The sequence below is a fragment of the Bactrocera neohumeralis genome, unplaced genomic scaffold (genome assembly GCF_024586455.1).
Source record: "Bactrocera neohumeralis isolate Rockhampton unplaced genomic scaffold, APGP_CSIRO_Bneo_wtdbg2-racon-allhic-juicebox.fasta_v2 cluster09, whole genome shotgun sequence".
NCBI classification, from domain to species: domain Eukaryota; kingdom Metazoa; phylum Arthropoda; class Insecta; order Diptera; family Tephritidae; genus Bactrocera; species Bactrocera neohumeralis.
Window position 1 is genome coordinate 25041245 of NW_026089622.1, and position 19111 is coordinate 25060355.

At 40.9% G+C, this 19111-nt stretch overlaps 1 protein-coding gene across 9 annotated transcripts in view; it reads right to left on the reverse strand.

Annotated features, from left to right (window-relative positions):
* The window catches only part of LOC126764053 (uncharacterized), a 917515-nt gene that overhangs the window by 800810 nt on the left and 97594 nt on the right, over window positions 1-19111 (reverse strand). The gene's annotated exons all lie outside the window — the stretch shown is intronic.

Consider the following 19111-nt stretch of genomic DNA (forward strand, 5'->3'; position numbering starts at 1 on the left):
GTCCTTTGAGATCTAGAAGCAATGCAAAGTGGACCAGGAAGTCTGCACCGAGAATGGCTGACTTGACATCTGCAGTTATGAATGGCCAATTAAAAGTACGGCGAAGATTGAAGTCGAGGGTGATGATCTTTCGACCGTAGGTTCGGATAACGGTCCCGTTGGCTGCGAAGAGAGTCAGATCATCTTCCTTGAGCGTGTGAGTGATGGCGGACTTAGGCATGAGAGAGATCACTGATCCAGAATCGACAAGAAACCTCATGTTTGTTGTGCGATCATGGATGTGAAGGCGATGCTCTCTTGTTGGTGGTGTGTTAGCCTCTATGCTGTCGCCGGCCGCCTGGATGGTCGACAGCGAGGTTAGTTTTCCGTCGATGAGTTGAAGGTGCAAGGACGCTCGCACTTTTTGGCTCTGGACCCATAGAGACGGTGATAGTAGCAAAACTTCTTCCTGTCTGAGGCTGGCTTTTCCTTCGATGATGACTGCTGGAGACGGCCAGATGCTGCTTGGGGTCGGTCTCGAGTAATCCCCTGTTCCTTGATACAGGTCACCAGGTCGGCTATGGCAAGTTTAAGGCCGGACACGTCCTTTGCCATGCTGGTGAGCAGAGAATTTTCGAATTTTTCGCCCTTGTGTGCTGCCTGGGCAGGCTGGTGATGTGTTGCCATGACGGAATGGCCAGCCTGGTTTTCCATCAGCGGAGACACCGGCTGGTAGATGGTGGTAACAATGCCAACCACTTTATACGCAGTAAGTCCTCTGAGGCCCTGTCGCCCATGAGAATTCTGAGCTGGCGCAGGAGCTGGCTAGGTTTTTTGTCATCGAGTTGAACCTCCGTGAGCGCTCGGTGAAGCTGGCGGTCGATGGATTCTGAAAACCGCTTCAGTATCTCGTCCTTCAGTTTCGCGTACTTGTCGGTCTCTGGTGGATTCTGCAGGAAGTCCGCTAGCTGCAACATTGAATCAGTGTCCAAGGCACTGACGATGTGATTTTGTAGCGTGATGCGTCATTTGTGATACCTGGCGCTGCTTCGATCTGGACAAACCACAAACGAGGCTGGATGGACCAGAACTGCGGGAGCTTGCAGCTGGACACAGCTACGACTGATGCGGTGTTCTGAGTTTCATCGGTGGCGTCGCCGATGGCCAGAGCTGGGTCATTTGTGGTCATGTTCGAAGAAAGTGGTGTTAGGACGCTTGGAATATTGGTGCACGTGCTTGGCGAGTTACAGCTCACTGTTTTGTTTGGTGTATGCTCCAATGGCATGTCACCGGATCGATTCAAAGCACGTGGTCACCGGGTTTCACACAATTTCGGACACTGACGAGTGAGAAGTCACGACGAGCGTGAATTTGCAATTAATGTCACGCTTGCACTTATTAGTCTGTATAAAAATGAATATTAAAGTGATTGAATTTGAAAACACGCGGCGCGTCAATATCATGTGTTGTGAAAAGTTACACTTTGCACGTGAAAAAAAAAACAAATTTCGAAATCCACTTTAATCACGTCGGGGTCACCAATTTAGTTTATTCGCGTTCTTTATTTAAACATCAAAAAGGTTATTACTCGCAATTCTCACTATATTTCCGGCAGCTTTGTCCCAGAAAGTTATTTATAAGTTGATGAACAAAATACGGTGGAGCGCTGCGCGTCTGGTTGCTTAGAAGGTTGAGGTAAAAGGAATGAGTCATCTTTGCGTGGTTGTAGTGTTTGCTTTCTTCGATTTCGTAATGGCCGACTCGTTGAACTGTCATTTTGCTTAATGGCTGGTGAGCGAGACTCGTTGTTTGACAGGGATGGCAAATGAGTGCTGTCGGCCGCCACAGATCGGTTAACTATAGCATATAGCTGCCATACAAACTGAACGATCGGAATCAAGGGCTTGTGTGGAAAACTTTCGCATTTGACGTGGTATCTTCACGAAATTGGACATATATTACTGCTTAAGGTAATAATATAATCTCCGAACCTGTGAAGGGTATATTAGCTTCGGTGCAGCCGAAATTAACGTTTTCTCTTGTTTTATTTTCAACAGATGAAACTCAGAATGTTTTTTAAATCGACTTTTATCCAAATTTCTCCATTCTGTAAAAAGCGTTTCGATTTTTGTGATAGCATGTTGTTTTTTTATAAGTGTTATGTTCATAACACTCCAAATCTCTTGAACTTCTTCTATAACCTCGGCAGCGCATTCACGAATTGTTTTCTTCAAGATCTTGTACTTAAACATGAAATAATTAAAAACATCTCCATTTTTAGGCAGCTTGCGTGATGGCAAATTATTATGAACGGCACCCAAAAGATAAACATAATCTGAACTATTTTACGACATAAGTAATATATCTTTACAAAACAAATAACAATAAGTATCCACAGATCTCAAATTATAGAATAGAAACTAGTCAGCTAATGCAGCCAATTTCATCTAATCAGCTGTGACACATACATACTTATACTAACGACATCTATGAGGTCATTTTTGCAGTTGTACCCTGGCGGGGTTATATAACTGCCGTTTCAAGTTACAAGCTCTATACCAGAATCCTTTAACGTATAAAAAGATCCAAAAAAGATATATCTTACAAATTTTACATCATAAATAATTTATAAGTCCGCGAGACTATATTTGTTAATAAAATTATTTTTATCTTTTACTGTACTATATAACAATCAATTAAAGTATAAAAACTACTTGTTTAGATCATAAACATTCCTAGAAAAATTGATTTAGTTGGTTTTTTTCGTTGGAAAGAAGTTTAATAAGTGTTTATCAATAATTGAAAATAAAAATCATACAACAAATTGTAATTGAATGTGCAATAAAGAAAACGGTGTTGATTCCATAAATTCGAGAAAGGATTATATTACTGAAAAATGAAGATAAAGGGCTCAAATTTTTACACAATTTTTTTTTCGTGACTCTCAACGAAATTTTGATATGGGACCGAAAAAAAAAATATTTTACTTATTTGGCACAGTCTAGTATGTATACATATGCGCATATACTAAATTTGAAGTGAAATTAATACGCTCACTTAGATTTGTAGGGTATATTCCAGTGTTTAGTATGCCTCTTCATTTGTTCCAATTCCTGTACTCCAGCTTGCTATCTCCTCGTGCTGTTGTTTTATTGTATGTATGTATGTACTACTTGTATATTTGTTTTAAAGTTCGCGCCTGTTTATTTCGTTTTATTGATGCTTTAGTTTTTCGCGCCCGATTTATGTTTTGCGCTTAGGTCTCGTTTGTGCGTTTTTGTTTGTTGAAATTGCTTTGTTTATTTTGTTATACTCTCGCAACAAAGATGCTAAGGAGAGTATTATAGTTTTGTTCACATAACGGTTGTTTGTAAGTCCTAAAACTAAAAGAGTCAGATATAGGGTTATATATACCAAAGTGATCAGGGTGACGAGTAGAGTTGAAATCCGGATGTCTGTCTGTCCGTCCGTCCGTCTGTACGTCCGTGCAAGCTGTAACTTGAGTAAAAATTGAGATATCATGATGAAACTTGGTACACGTATTTCTTGGCTCCATAAGAAAGTTAAGTTCGAAGAAATCGGATAATAACCACGCCCACTTCCCATACAAAGGTTATGTTGAAAATCACTAAAAGTGCGTTACCCGACTAACAAAAAACTTCAGAAACACTAAATTTTACGGAAAAAGTGGCAGAGAGAAGCTGCACCCAGGCTTTTTTTAAAAATTTAAAATGGGCGTGGTGCCGCCCACTTATGGACCAAAAACCATATCTCAAGAACTACTCCACCGATTTCAATGAAATTCGGTACATATCATTTTCTTAACACCCTGATGACATATACGAAATATGGGTGACATTGGTTCACAACCACGCCTTCTTCCAATATAACGCTGTTTTGAATTCCATCTGATGCCTTCTCTGTATAATATATATGTACATTAGGAAATGAAAATACAATTCAATACTCAAAGTACACAAAATAAAAAAATATGTAAATTATTATCACTTTATCATGCGAGAGTATAAAATGTTCGGTGACACCCGAACTTAGCCCTTCCTTACTTGTTTTTACGTGTAATTTGTTTTTGTTTTTGTCACTTTTTGTCTCTTTTGTCTATCGTGAATCTTTATATGTATATTTACATAAAAACACTGCACTGCTCTGAACTTTCGTTTGTTTGTTTTGCAGCTTTGCATATATGCATATAGTATGTACATATGTTTGACGAGTCACCACATTGATTTTATTTTCTCCACTATACTTTTTTATTTTTTGACTTTTGTTGTATATGTTACTTATGTCTGTGCATCTATTAGTTATTATTTTGTCATTTCACCGCACTGCACCACTTTTGGTTTTTATACTCTCGCAACAAAGTTGCTAAGGAGAGTATAATAGTTTTGTTCACATAACGGTTGTTTGTAAGTCCTAAATCTAAAAGAGTCATGCCATGCAAGCTGTAACTTGAGATATCATGATGAAACTTGGTACACGTATTTCTTGGCTCCATAAGAAGGTTAAGTTCGAAGATAAGCAAACTCGGCCCACTGCCACGCCCACAAAATGGCGAAAACCGAAAACCTATAAAGTGTCATAACTAAGCCATAAATAAAGATATTAAAGTGAAATTTGGCACAAAGGATCGCTTTAGGAAGGGGCATATTTGGACGTAATTTTTTTGGAAAAGAGGGCATGGCCCCTCCCCCTACTAAGTTTTTTGTACATATCTCGGAAACTGCTGTCGCTATGTCAAACAAACTCTACAGAGTTGTTTCCTTCAGGCATTTCCATATACAGTTCAAAAATGGAAGAAATCGGATAATAACCACGCCCACCTCCAATACAAAGGTTATGTTGAAAATCACTAAAAGTGCGTTAACCGACCAACAAAAAACGTCAGAAACACTAAATTTTACGGAAGAAATGGCAGAAGTAAGCTGCACCCAGGCTTTTGTTAAAAATTGAAAATGGGCGTGGCGTCGCCCACTTACGTACCAAAAACCATATCTCAGGAACTACTTGACCGATTTCAATGAAATTTAGTATATACTATTTTCTTATCACCCTGATGACATGTACGAAATATGGGTGATATCGGTTCACAACCACGCCTTCTTCCAATATAACGCTATTTTGAATTCCATCTGGTGATAGCGGAATAAAACTTTACACAAATACGGTATTTGAAAAATATGTAAATGACGGATAATGAAATCTCGATTATCACTTTATCATGCGAGAGTATAAAATGTTCGGTGACGCCCGAACTCAGCCCTTCCTTACTTGTTGTTGTTTATGAAATCATTTAATCAACGATATGATAAATGTTAAAGTTAATTAAAATGAAATGTCTACGAGTTGGGCGGCGAGAATACAATTCCAACTTGGCGTCGCTGGCGTTCGAATTGTTGCCGATCGTGGTCGAGTTGTTGTTGCGAAAATATTAAATATTTGGAGAAAGAGGCAGAGAACGTGTATTACAGAGAAGGTTCATGGTGTGCCGATTGTCATCACGTTCCTCTGTTTGGAGGGGCTGAGTTTTCTATTAGTGGATTTCACCACAAAGATTTATTAGCGGATTTCACCAATATTTAACATAGCGGAATTTAGCATTTTTAATGTGAAATGAGAAAAGTAATGCTAATTTCAATGTTTAGAAATGTTCAATGTTCACAGATTCCCATATTTACAATGCGCAAACCACTTTTTACTGTATGTTTAAGAATGTTGTATGTATGTATATATTTTATAGATATTCTCAATATATTTTATATCAAAGCATATAAGTACATACATATATGTATATATACTAGAGTGATTCAAAAAAAAAAATTTTTTTTTTTCGTTTGGTACTCGGAAAAATAGGTTCCTACACATCTCTAAGAAAGCCTCTCCAAACATGAGTTTTTAATTGTAACGGGAAGCTCCTCCTACATACAGTTTTCTATTTTTTCTTATTATCAGATAGAAAAATTTATATATCGCTTCCAACTACTTAAAAAAATATATTGTTCCTTAAATTTTGTAGGAAATTGAATGCTCTATAAAAAAGGTCTATTATGATTTTTTCGTAAACCCAAACGTTTAAAAGATATTAACAGTTTAAGTTTGATTATTTTTGGGAAAATTTTTTATTTCTTATGAATTTTATACCTCAATGAAAAAAAATTATTTTGAATGATGAAACTCACAGTTTTGTAGGAATTTTTCTGCTCTATAAAAATGGTCTTATGGTCTTAAATGATTTTTCGATTAAGTCAAGCGTTTACGAGATATTCATCGTCAAACATCAATGCATATTAGGGTGGATAAAAAAAAAAATTTTTTTTTTTCGTTTGGTACTCTGAAAAATAGGTTCCTAGACATCTCTAAGAAAGCCTCTCCAAAAATCTATTACAAATAATTTGTTTTCATTAAGTTATAAAATTCATAAGAAATAAAAAAATTTCCCACAAATAATCAAACTTAAACTGTTAATATCTTTTAAACGTTTGGGTTTACGAAAAAATCATAATAGACCTTTTTTATAGAGCATTCATTTTCCTACAAAATTTAAGGAACAATATATTTTTTAAGTAGTTGGAAGCGAGATATAAATTTTTCTATCTGATAATAAGAAAAAATAGAAAACTGTATGTAGGTGGAGCTTCCCGTTACAATTAAAAACTCATGTTTGGAGAGGCTTTCTTAGAGATGTGTAGGAACCTATTTTTCCGAGTACCAAACGAAAAAAAAAAATTTTTTTTTTGAATCACTCTATTATATACATATGTGCAATTTAACATATATTTTGATGAATTCTATAAAATCTATATAATGATGTCATGTATTATTGCCTAAATATTTAATTTACATACATAGGTTTGATATGATTTTTTGTTTGGGCATTAATTAGGATTCACATACATAAGTCTTCTTCTTCTTAATTGTCGTAGAAACCGCTTACGCGATTATAGCCGAGTTAACAACAGCGCGCCAGTCGTTTCTTGTTTTCGCTACGTGGCGCCAATTGGATATTCCAAGCGAAGCCAGGTCCTTCTCCACTTGGTCCTTCCAACGGAGTGGAGGTCTTCCTCTTCCTCTGCTTTCCCCGGTGGGTACTGCGTCGAATACTTTCAGAGCTGGAGTGTTTTCATTCATCCGGACAACATGCCCTAGCCAGCGTAGCCGCTGTCTTTTAATTCGCTGAACTATGTCAATGTCGTCGTATATCTCGTACAGCTCTTCGTTTCATCGAATGCGATACTCTCCGTGGCTAAAGCGCAAAGGACCATAAATCTTTCGCAGAATTTTTCTCTCGAAAACTCGCAACGTCGACTCATCGGTTGCTGTCATCGCCCAAGCCTCTGCACTATATAGCAGGACGGGAATTATGAGCGACTTATAGAGTTTAGCTTTTGTTCTTCGAGAGAGGACTTTAGTTTTCAATTGCCTACTCAGTCCGAAGTAGCACCTGTTGGCAAGAGCAATCCTTCGTTTTTCCAGGCTGACATTGTTTGTGGTGTTAATGCTGGTTCCTAAATAGACGAAATTATATGAAACTTTAAAGTTATGATTGTCAACAGTGGCGTGAGTGCCAAGTCGCGAGTGCGACGACTGTTTGTTTGTTGACAGGAGATATTTCGTTTTGCCCTCGTTCACTGCCAGACCCATTTTCTGTGCTTCCTTGTCCAGCCTGGAGAAAGCAGAACTAACGGCGCGGGTGTTGAGGCCGATGATATCATTATCATCGGCATACGCCAGCAGCTGTACACTCTTATAAAAGATGGTACCTTCTCTATTAAGTTCTGCAGCTCGAACTATTTTCTCCAGAAGCAGGTTGAAAAAGTCGCACGATAGGGAGTCGCCTTGTCTGAAACCTCGTTTGAGGTTGTCATTGTGGGCTCACCTTTCTTATGGATTGGGCATAGCACACTTAAAATCCAATAGTTGGGCATGCTTTCGTCCGACCATATTTTACAAAGAAGCTGATGCATTCTCCTTATCAGTTCTTCGCCGCCGTGTTCGAATAGCTCGAAGGCAATCCATCGACACCCGCTGCTTTGTTGTTCTTCAGGCGGGTAATTGCTATTCGAACTTCTTCATGGTCGGGCAACGGAACGTCTGCTCCATTGCCATCGATTAGGGAATCGGGTTCGCCTTCTCCTGGCGTTGTACGTTCACTGCCATTCAAGAGGCTGGAGAAGTGTTCCCTCCATAATTTGAATATGCTCTGGGCATCGGCGACTAGATCACATTTGGAGGTTCTTCAAGAGTATGCTCTTGAAACCGGTCTTGAAACCTTCTGTAAGCCGCCGCATTTTTTCGTAGAATTTTCGAGCATTACCCCTGTCGGCCAGCTTATCAAGCTTTTCGTTCTCACGCATTTCAGCCTCTTTCTTTTTTTGTCTACAAATGCGTATCGCTTCCCTTTTCAACTCTCGGTATCTATCCCATCCCGCACGTGTTGTGGTCGATCGTAACGTTGCGAGGTAGGCAGTCTGTTTTCTCTCCGCTGCGACACGGCACTCCTCGTCGTACCAGCTGTTCTTTTGCACTTTCCGAAAAGCAATGGTTTCGATTGCAGCTGTACGTAAGGAATTTGAAATGTCGTCCCACAGTTCCCTTATACCGGGTTGTTGACGAGTGCTCTCAGAGAGCAGGAGTGCAAGCCGAGTAGAAAATCGTTCGGCTGTCTGTTGTGATTGCAGCTTCTCGACGTCGAACCTTCCTTGTGCTTGGTGGCGTGCGTTTTTTGCTGCACAGAGGCGAATCTTAGCTGCAACAAGATAGTGGTCAGAGTCGATGTTAGGACCTCGGAGCGCATGCACATCTAAAACACTGGAGACGTGTCTTCCGTCTATCACAACATGATCGATCTGGTTGGCAGTTTTTTGATCCGGAGACAGCCAGGTAGCTGGATGAATTTTTTTATGCTGGAATCTAGTACTACAGATAACCATATTTCGGGCCCCGGCGAAGTCGATCAGCCTCAACCCATTTGGGGATGTTTCGTCGTAGAGGCTGAATGTACCGACCGTAGTGCCAAAGATACCTTCTTTACCCACCCTGGCGTTAAAGTCGCCAAGCACGATTTTGACATCGTGGCAGGGGCAGCTCTCATAAGTGCGCTCCAAGCACTCATAAAAGACATCTTTGGTCACATCGTCCTTCTCTTCCGGACATACATTCCGGACATACATAAGTATGCATGTAATTATGTGTACATGTAAAAAGATTTCAAAAAAAACCATACGCATAATGTTCACATGTTCACATATGTAAGTTATGGGTTTACTTGTCAAAAGTAAAAATTATTTTATTTTTCTGGTCTTACGACCTTTATTGTTCAACCGCTCGCTTAACTCTAAACTTAACAAATTTTATAATTCTTATGGTAACTTAATGCGCCTGCAGTTCTGCTGACATCGGTTCCCACATTCCGCTGTATTTCCAGAGAATCACGCCACACTGCGCTAGACGCATCATCAGCACTTTTACGAGTAGAACGGATGCGCGTGTCTTTTGGTTGCTTTAAATGTTATTGTTGCTAACTCCTCCCTTCTTAAATCAATTGTCCTCGATTGATCAAAAATATGGTAAGTTGTCAAAATTGAAGTATGTTATGGGGTATGCTGTTTTTGGTACTATTTCTGGTACTGCTGGGTCTTTACCCTTGGACGATGTTTCTGATGTAAGCTTGTTTGCAGGATTATCTTCTTTCTCCTATGGCAGAAGAATATTATTGAAAAAGCTGCTAGTGTGAGAATGGCCATGATTGCCACAGAAGTTTGAGTGGTATTTGTGTTATTCTGAAGGCAATCCAAACGTTTTATGTTGTCTATGAATAACTCGTGGATTGATTCCAATGACAGTCAGCGTCTAGCATTCGAAGTGTTTGGTCGTATTTAGCGCGCTATCGTTGTGTTATTCAGTGCGGGTTATTCCGTTATCTTTTTCTCTTCTTTAATTAGCAAAAAGCACTTCTTTAATTAGCAAAAAGCACTGCTTTATTCCTTTCTATTGAATACAGTTACTTTTATTTTGATTTGGTAAAGTTTTTCTAAACAGTGAGCATGCCCCCTGGGGCGACGGATAACAGGGAGAATCGCTTTGCTTTACTTACAAGTGATACCCCACGCAAAAAAAAAAATGACAAATGGTTCATCTCTAAATCTTTTTCCTGAATTACCAAGTGTTGCGGTCTCAGATCTTAAGTTTCTGACTCTATCCTGCAGGGAAGAAAATAAAAAGATCTCAGATTATTCGACTTTTGCTGTCTATAGAGCAATTCAGCTTATAAGCAAAGAGGTAGTGTCGATCTCTGAACTCAGAGATGGTAACCTCCTGCTACTGGTAAAAGACAAAAAAATAGCACAAAAATTCTTGACCACCATAGATTTGCATGGAGTGTGCCGTGTCACATGTGCACTTCATTCCTCACTTAACACCACCAAAGGAACAATCTATGCTCCTTATCTTAATAATGTGTCTGATGAAGAAATAGTTAGGGAACTCAGCAGTCAATGTGTTACTTCTATTTACAAATTTAATAAAATGGTCAATGGTAAGCAATCCCCCAATGGGGTTATTCTATTGTCTTTCGATGCCTACAAATTACCTACTAAAATTGATGTGTCATGGCATTCCGTAAAAGTGGGGGAGTACATCCCAAACCTCATGCGATGCAAAGTGTGTCAACTACTGGGTCACACCGGGAAATGGTGTAAGAATCAGCCAATATGTGTTAGGTGTTCACTGCCTCCACACCAACAGGAATGCACTCGCATTATGTGTGCCAACTGTTCGGAACAAAATCCTTCATCCTCCATTGAGTGCAAAAAATTTAAACAAGCTAAAGATATTTTAGCTATAAAAACAAAAAACAAATGCTCCATGATGGAGGCTAGAAATATCTATCGCACGCAAATAACAATACCCCCAGTTAGTTCTCCAATATCCTACTCCGCTGCCCTTTCATCAACAGAATCTTCCCACGTTAGTACTACACAAAGTACCTCAACTCCAATAACAATATTAAATAAAGAAAACGACAATCAAAATTTATTTAATAATAAACAAATGACCTCTCAAAGTCTTACTCTTCATTCAGCAGAAACTTCAAGAGCTCACATTACACAGAGTACCTCTGCTTCAAAAACAATAGTAAACACAGATAACAACAACACCAAATCATTAAATACTACACGAAATAACTTTACAACAGCTTAGCTAATCAACAATAAAATGAAGAGAGTATTTCTCTTGAAAAATCAAAAAGCATCAATGGCACATCTCTAGCCGTTATGGATGATTATAATTTATGTGGCTCTCTTCATAATTCCAAAGCAATCACTGACTACAGTTTCACAAATATTAATAACTCTCCACTGCCATCTCTTAACAAAGTTCTTTCCCTCACTCAATTATCTAACATGTCAAACTCTTCTGATGAATGATTCGAATCTCAGTACACTTAGTAAAAATTTCAATTACATAGTCTCTCTTTCTTTATTATAAACTAGCTGGCCCCGCAGCCGTTATTCTGCGTGAAATTATATATTTTGAAATTAAACTAAAGTTGAATTTATCATTTAATTTTTTTTTTTTTTCATTGTAACGCAGCTTGATAAAAACATTTTTTGGCTTCGGTTCCTGTGTACAGAAAAGATGGTTTTCCAACTCGTGAGCGCGCCTCGTATATCTGGCCGTGTGTAAAACATAGCGTTTCCAAATTTATGCCACACACTATGCGACTATCCTTGTGTCCTGTTGATTGTCATCTCAAATTCAATTTTCACTGGAAACGGAATCAAACATTCTTCATCCTTGTATTCGATAGCTGCGCGACAATCAGTAGGGTTTATTACACAGTTTCGGCACGAATTTGCGAAATATAATAACGACAGATCCTACTTTGAGACGGAAATGATCCGGTGGCATACCAAGCCTTTCCAATAAATTTAGAAACTCCACTGGACAATTCTTCATTGTCAAGACGATCGATCGATTTGTATGAGCGGAAGTCTCCCAGAATTTGATTTTGAATCTTTCAGTTTAAGTCAACAACATCAGTATTTTTGTCAGCTAACATTGTGCGTGATGGATGGGGTCATGTGTAGAGAGGATGGGGTCATGTGTAGAAGTTCACGCAAGTGAGGAAAGTTCTCTGATCGCCATTCACTTGGGAGTGGCCAGAAACGATTCTTTTACATATGACTCAAGCAGCTCACGACTTCCGGTCTTTGACTAAGTATCCTCTGGTTAGCCTAAGAACATCCGTTCGAAGGTGAGCTAAAGTGAGAAGGCGAAACATCCCCTGCATAGGGTTGTGCGCTGGGTTTGGGACCCGCCACGTAAAAAGCCTACCCCAATGAACAGTAACAACCAGCCTCGGATGAGAGACCCCCCTTTTGATGACGACCACGGCAAACGAAATAAGGACTACGATTTAAGGGCATGCACCTGGAATGTCCGGTCCCTTAATTGGGAAGGTGCCGCTGCCCAGCTGGTTGATGTCCTCGTGAAAATAAAGGCTGACATCACCGCCGTCCAAGAAATGCGATGGACGGGACAAGGACAAAGACGAGTAGGTCCTTGTGACATTTACTACAGTGGTCATATAAAGGAGCGCAAGTTTGGTGTGGGATTCGTGGTGGGAGAGAGACTCCGTCGCCGAGTACTATCATTCACTCCGGTGAATGAACGTCTAGCCATAATCCGCATCAAAGCGAGGTTCTTCAACATATCGCTGATCTGCGCCCACGCTCCGACGGATGAGAAGGACGATGTGACCAAAGATGCCTTTTATGAGTGCTTGGAACGCACTTATGAGAGATGCCCCCGCCACGATGTCAAAATCGTGCTTGGCGACTTTAACGCCAGGGTGGGCAAAGAAGGTATCTTTGGCACTATGGTCGGTAAATTCAGCCTCCACGAGGAAACATCCCCAAATGGGTTGAGGCTGATCGACTTCGCCGGGGCCCGAAATATGGTTATCTGTAGTACTAGATTCCAGCACAAAAAAATTCATCAAGCTACCTGGCTGTCTCCGGATCGAAAAACTACCAACCAGATCGATCATGTTGTGATAGACGGAAGACACGTCTCCAGTGTTTTAGATGTGCGTGCGCTCCGAGGTCCTAACATCGACTCGGACCACTATCTTGTTGCAGCCAAGATTCGCACCCGCCTCTGTGCAGCAAAAAACGCACGCCAACAAACACAAGGAAGGTTCCACGTCGAAAAGCTGCAATCACAACAGACTGCGGAACGATTTTCTACTCGGCTTGCACTCCTGCTCTCTGAGAGCACTCATCAACAACTCGGTATAAGGGAACTGTGGGACGGCATTTCAAACTCCTTACGTACAGCTGCATCCGAAACCCTTGGTTTTCGGAAAGTGCAAAAGAACAACTGGTACGACGAGGAGTGCCGCGCCGCAGCGGAGAGAAAACAGGCTGCCTACCTCGCAACGTTACGATCGACCACAACACGTGCGGGATGGGATAGATACCGAGAATTGAAGAGGGAAGCGAGACGCATCTGCAGACAGAAAAAGAAAGAGGCCGAAATGCGTGAGTATGAAGAGCTTGATAAGCTGGCCGATAGGGGTAATGCTCGAAAATTCTACGAAAAAATGCGGCGGCTTACAGAAGGTTTCAAGACCGGAGCATACTCTTGTAGAACCCCCAAAGGTGATCTAGTGACCGATGCCCAGAGCATACTTAAATTATGGAGGGAACACTTCTCCAGCCTGCTGAATGGCAGTGAATGCACAACGCCAGGAGAAGGCGAACCCGATTCCCCAATCGATGACGATGGAGCAGACGTCCCATTGCCCGACCATGAAGAAGTTCGAATAGCAATTACCCGCCTGAAGAACAACAAAGCGGCGGGGGCCGATGGATTACCGGCCGAGCTATTCAAACACGGCGGCGAAGAACTGATAAGGAGCATGCATCAGCTTCTTTGTAAAATATGGTCGGACGAAATCTTCGTTGATTTCAAAGCTGCTTTCGACAGCACGAAAAGGAGCTGCCTCTATGCCGCGATGTCTGAATTTGGTATCCCCGCAAAACTAATACGGCTGTGTAAACTGACGCTGAGCAACACGAAGAGCTCCGTCAGAATCGGGAAGGACCTCTCCGAGCCGTTCGATACCAAACGAGGTTTTAGACAAGGCGATTCCCTATCGTGTGACTTTTTCAACCTGCTTCTGGAGAAAATAGTTCGAGCTGCAGAGCTTAGTAGAGAAGGTACCATCTTTTATAAGAGTGTACAGCTTTTGGCGTATGCTGATGATATTGATATCATCGGCCTTAACACCCGCGCCGTTAGTTCTGCTTTCTCCAGACTAGACAAGGAAGCAAAACAAATGGGTCTGGCAGTGAACGAGGGCAAGACGAAATATCTCCTGTCATCAAACAAACAGTCGTCGCACTCGCGACTTGGCACTCACGTCACTGTTGACAGTCATAACTTTGAAGTTGTAGATAATTTCGTCTATTTAGGAACCAGTATTAACACCACCAACAATGTCAGCCTGGAAATCCAACGCAGGATTGCTCTTGCCAACAGGTGCTACTTCGGACTGAGTAGGCAATTGAAAAGTAAAGTCCTCTCTCGACGAACAAAAGCCAAACTCTATAAGTCGCTCATAATTCCCGTCCTGCTATATGGTGCAGAGGCTTGGACGATGTCAACAACTGATGAGTCGACGTTGCGAGTTTTCGAGAGAAAAGTTCTGCGAAAGATTTATGGTCCTTTGCGCGTTGGCCACGGCGAATATCGCATTCGATGGAACGATGAGCTGTACGAGATATACGACGACATTGACATAGTTCAGCGAATTAAAAGACAGCGGCTACGCTGGCTAGGTCATGTTGTCCGAATGGACGAAAACACTCCAGCTCTGAAAGTATTCGACGCTGTACCCGCCGGGGAAGCAGAGGAAGAGGAAGACCTCCACTCCGTTGGAAGGACCAAGTGGAGAAGGACCTGGCTACGCTTGGAATATCCAATTGGCGCCACGTAGCGAAAAGGAGAAACGACTGGCGCGCTGTTGTTAACTCGGCTATAATCGCGTAAGCGGTGTCTACGCCAATTAAGAAGAAGAACATTGTGCGTGCACTTAAGGAAGTTAGTTACGATAATTTGTCCAATGTCCGAACATTCGCGCTGAGTTCATCTTTTGTGAACTGATAAACGGCAGATGGAATTTATATCAAACCATCGGAAGTATTAACCGGAATTGACCCATTTCCAATTCTTAGCGAAAGCGATGTACTATAAAATGTCTTCGGCAATATCATTATTGCACGTATCCCATAATTGACGCGGCTGTGAAGGCTGATATGTCGAAATGATTATCGCGAAAAGTGTGCGATCTTCATTTGTATTCGAAGTAGCCATCGCAACGTCCATCGTTTGATTTCAGTGATTAACATGTTCAAGCAATTGTAATTGCAAACATTCTCAAAAAGTTGCACACACCGTACCATTCACACTACGCAATGACTCAAATGAAGTTGAACAGCGTACAGTAATCAATATCAACCGAGCTATAGCTAGTTCACATACCAAGATTTAAAACTGATAAAGCAGATTGGGAAAAAATACAAATTGCTGTGTGACGAGCAAAATCAAATCCATCCCGTTAGTAACAATATTAATAAGGAAGTTAAATCTATTAAAAAGATTATACTTAGTGCAGCCACTTCATCTATTCCACAAACTCATCCATATTCGCATAAAAAATATGTCCCCTGGTGGAGCAAGGAGCTTGCCTAGCTGCGTATAATAAAACAAAATGCATGGTATGATTTTAAACGCAACCTGTCTAACCAAAACCTCATGGTATATAAGGCAGCAAACGCCAAATTTAAACTTTCTGCAAAAAGAGCGAAAAAGAATGCTTTATAAACATCACTAGTAACATCAATCCATCATCTTCTCCTAAAGAAATATGGAAAAGTATAAAAAAGCTGTCGGGCTCTTACAATAATTTTACGGCTCCACATCTTATAATAAACAATAATCTCATTTATTGTGCAAAAGAAATTGCTAACTCCTTTGCAAATCACTGGTCTAGTTATTTCAATAATAAAAATTTCCCTCACGACTTTGTTGTCCAAAAATCCAGAATTTTAAACGATATGTATCGCCCCCCACAAAATATTATTCGCTCAGCTAAAGAGATTGACAAACCTATCACCATCCAAGAGATCAAAAATTTTTTGAACAAGGCCAAAGGTTCCGCTCCTGGCTACGACAGGATTAGCTATGTAATGATTAAAAATATATTTGATTCTACTAAAACTAGGCTATTAAACCTATACAACGCCATTTTGTCTTCTGGCAGAATTCCTCAAAGTTGGAAATGTGGGTGTATAATCCCTATTCGAAAGCCTAACAAACCAGCAGATCAGCTGCCCAGCTTCCGCCCGGTTTCTTTATTGCGTTGCAACAGCAAAGTTCTCGAGAAAATAGTTGCTAACCGTCTAATGTGGTTTACTTCTAAACATAAATTGCTAAACCCTAATCAGGCTGCCTTTAAAAAAGGCCATAGCACAATCGACGCTCTATTATCTTTCGACCATTTCTCTTCATGTGCCCTGTCTAGTTAGAAACATATTACAGCACTTTCCCTAGACTTCGAAAAGGCCTTCGATCGTATCGGGGCACACATTGTTCTAAGACAATTAAGGAAGTGGGCAGTTGGCTCTAAAATCTACAATTTTGTTAAAAGTTTTTTAATTAACCGAAGATTTATGGTCAAGATAAACGGCGCCTTTTCCGACATATACAACTTAGAAAATGGGATTCCGCAAGGTTCGCCTCTCTCGGTGGTTTTATTTGTTATCGCGTTTGAAGACATTAGCAAAATAATACATAAGTACAAAATAAATCACAATATTTACGCAGATGATGTTCTGATATTTACTAAACTTGATAATTTAGTATCGGTGAGAACCATTTTCATTAAAATCATTGATGATATTTCTGTATGGTCGCTTGAATCAGGAGCGATTATATCTAATGAGAAATGCAATGTCCTGCATATTTGCCCAAAGAAGCGCTGTTCAGATGTAAGACTATCTTATAAAAATGTACCTATAAATAATGTTAATGAATTGAAGATAATGGGAGTTTTCTTTGATAGTAAATATACTTTTAAGTTCCATTTCAATTATATTAGAAAAAAACTATTAAACCGCCTTAGCATTGTAAAATACTTTTCCTCAAAAAAGTCCTTTGTACATACTTCTACTCTTTCTAATATTGTTAAATCGTTATTTTTGTCGGTAATTGATTACGCTCTACCAATTTATGGAAGCTGTGCCAAAAGCAACTTGAATCTTCTTTGTGCTCTATCACGCAGCTGTGCGGAAAAGCCTCGAGTACAGCGTCGAATACTTTCAGAGCTGGAGTGTTTCCGTCCATTCGGACAACATGACCTAGCCAGCGTAGCCGCTGTCTTTCAATTCGCTGAACTATGTCAATGTCGTCATACATATATCTCGTACAGCTCATCGTTCCATCGAATGCGATATTCGCCGTGGCCAACGCGCAAAGGACCATAAATCTTTCGCAGAACTTTTCTCTCGAAAACTCGCAACGTCGACTCATCAGTTGTTGACATCGTCCAAGCCTCTGCACCATATAGCAGGACGGGAATTATGAGTGGCTTATAGAGTTTTTTTTTGTTTGTCGAGAGAGGACTTTGCTTCTCAATTGCCTACTCAGTCCGAAGTAGCACCTGTTGGCAAGAGTTATCCTGCGTTGGATTTCTAGGCTGACGTTGTTGGTGGTGTTTACGCTGGTTCCAAGATAGACGAAATTATCTACGACTTCAAAGTTATGACTGTCAACAGTGACGTGAGTTCCAAGTCGCAAGTGCAACGACTGTTTGTTTGATGACAGGAGATATTTCGTTTTGCCCTCGTTCACTGCCAGACCCATTTGTTTTGTTTCCTTGTCCAGTCTGGAGAAAGCAGAACTAACGGCGCGGGTGTTAAGGCCGATGATATCAATATCATCGGCATACGCCAGCAGCTGTACACTCTTATAAAAGATGGTACCTTCTCTATTAAGTTCTGCAGCTCGAACTATTTTCTCCAGAAGCAGGTTGAAAAAGTCACACGATAGGGAATCGCCTTGTCTGAAACCTCGTTTGGTATCGCTTTTGGTGTTGCTCAACGTCAGCTTACACAGCCGTATCAATTTTGCGGGGATACCAAATTCAGACATCGCGGCATAAAGGCAGCTCCTTTTCGTGCTGTCGAAAGCAGCTTTGAAATCGACGAAGAGGTGGTGTGTGTCGATTCTTCTTTCACGGGTATTTTCCAAGATTTGGCGCATGGTGAATATCTGGTCGGTTGTTGATTTTCCAGGTCTGAAGCCACACTGATAAGGTCCAATCAGTTTGTTGACGGTGGGCTTTAATCTTTCACACAATACGCTCGATAGAACCTTATATGCGATGTTGAGGAGACTAATCCCACGGTAGTTGGCGCAGATTGTGGGGTCACCTTTCTTATGGATTGGGCATAGCACACTTAAATTCCAATAGTTGGGCATGCTTTCGTCCGACCATATTTTACAAAGAAGCTGATGCATGCTCCTTATCAGTTCTTCGCCGCCGTGTTTGAATAGCTCGGCCGGCAATCCGTCGGCCCCTGCCGCTTTGTTGTTCTTCAGGCGGGCAATTGTTATTCGAACTTCTTCATGGTAGGGTAATGGAACGTCTGCTCCATCGTCATCGATTGGGGAATCGGGTTCTCCTTCTCCTGGTGTTGTGCGTTCACTGCCATTCAGCAGGCTGGAGAAGTGTTCCCTCCGTAATTTAAGTATGCTCTGGGCATCAGTGACTAGATCACCTTTGGGGGTTCTACAAGAGTATGCTCCGCTCTTGAAACCTTCTGTAAGCCGCCGCATTTTTTCGTAGATTTTTCGAGCATTACCCCTGTCGGCCAGCTTATCAAGGTCTTCGTACTCACGCATTTCAGCCTCTTTCTTCTTCTGTCTACAAATGCGTCTCGCTTCCCTCTTCAACTCTCGGTATCTATCCCGTCCCGCACGTGTAGTGGTCGATCGTAACGTTGCGAGGTAGGCAGCCTGTTTTCTCTCCGCTGCGACACGGCACTCC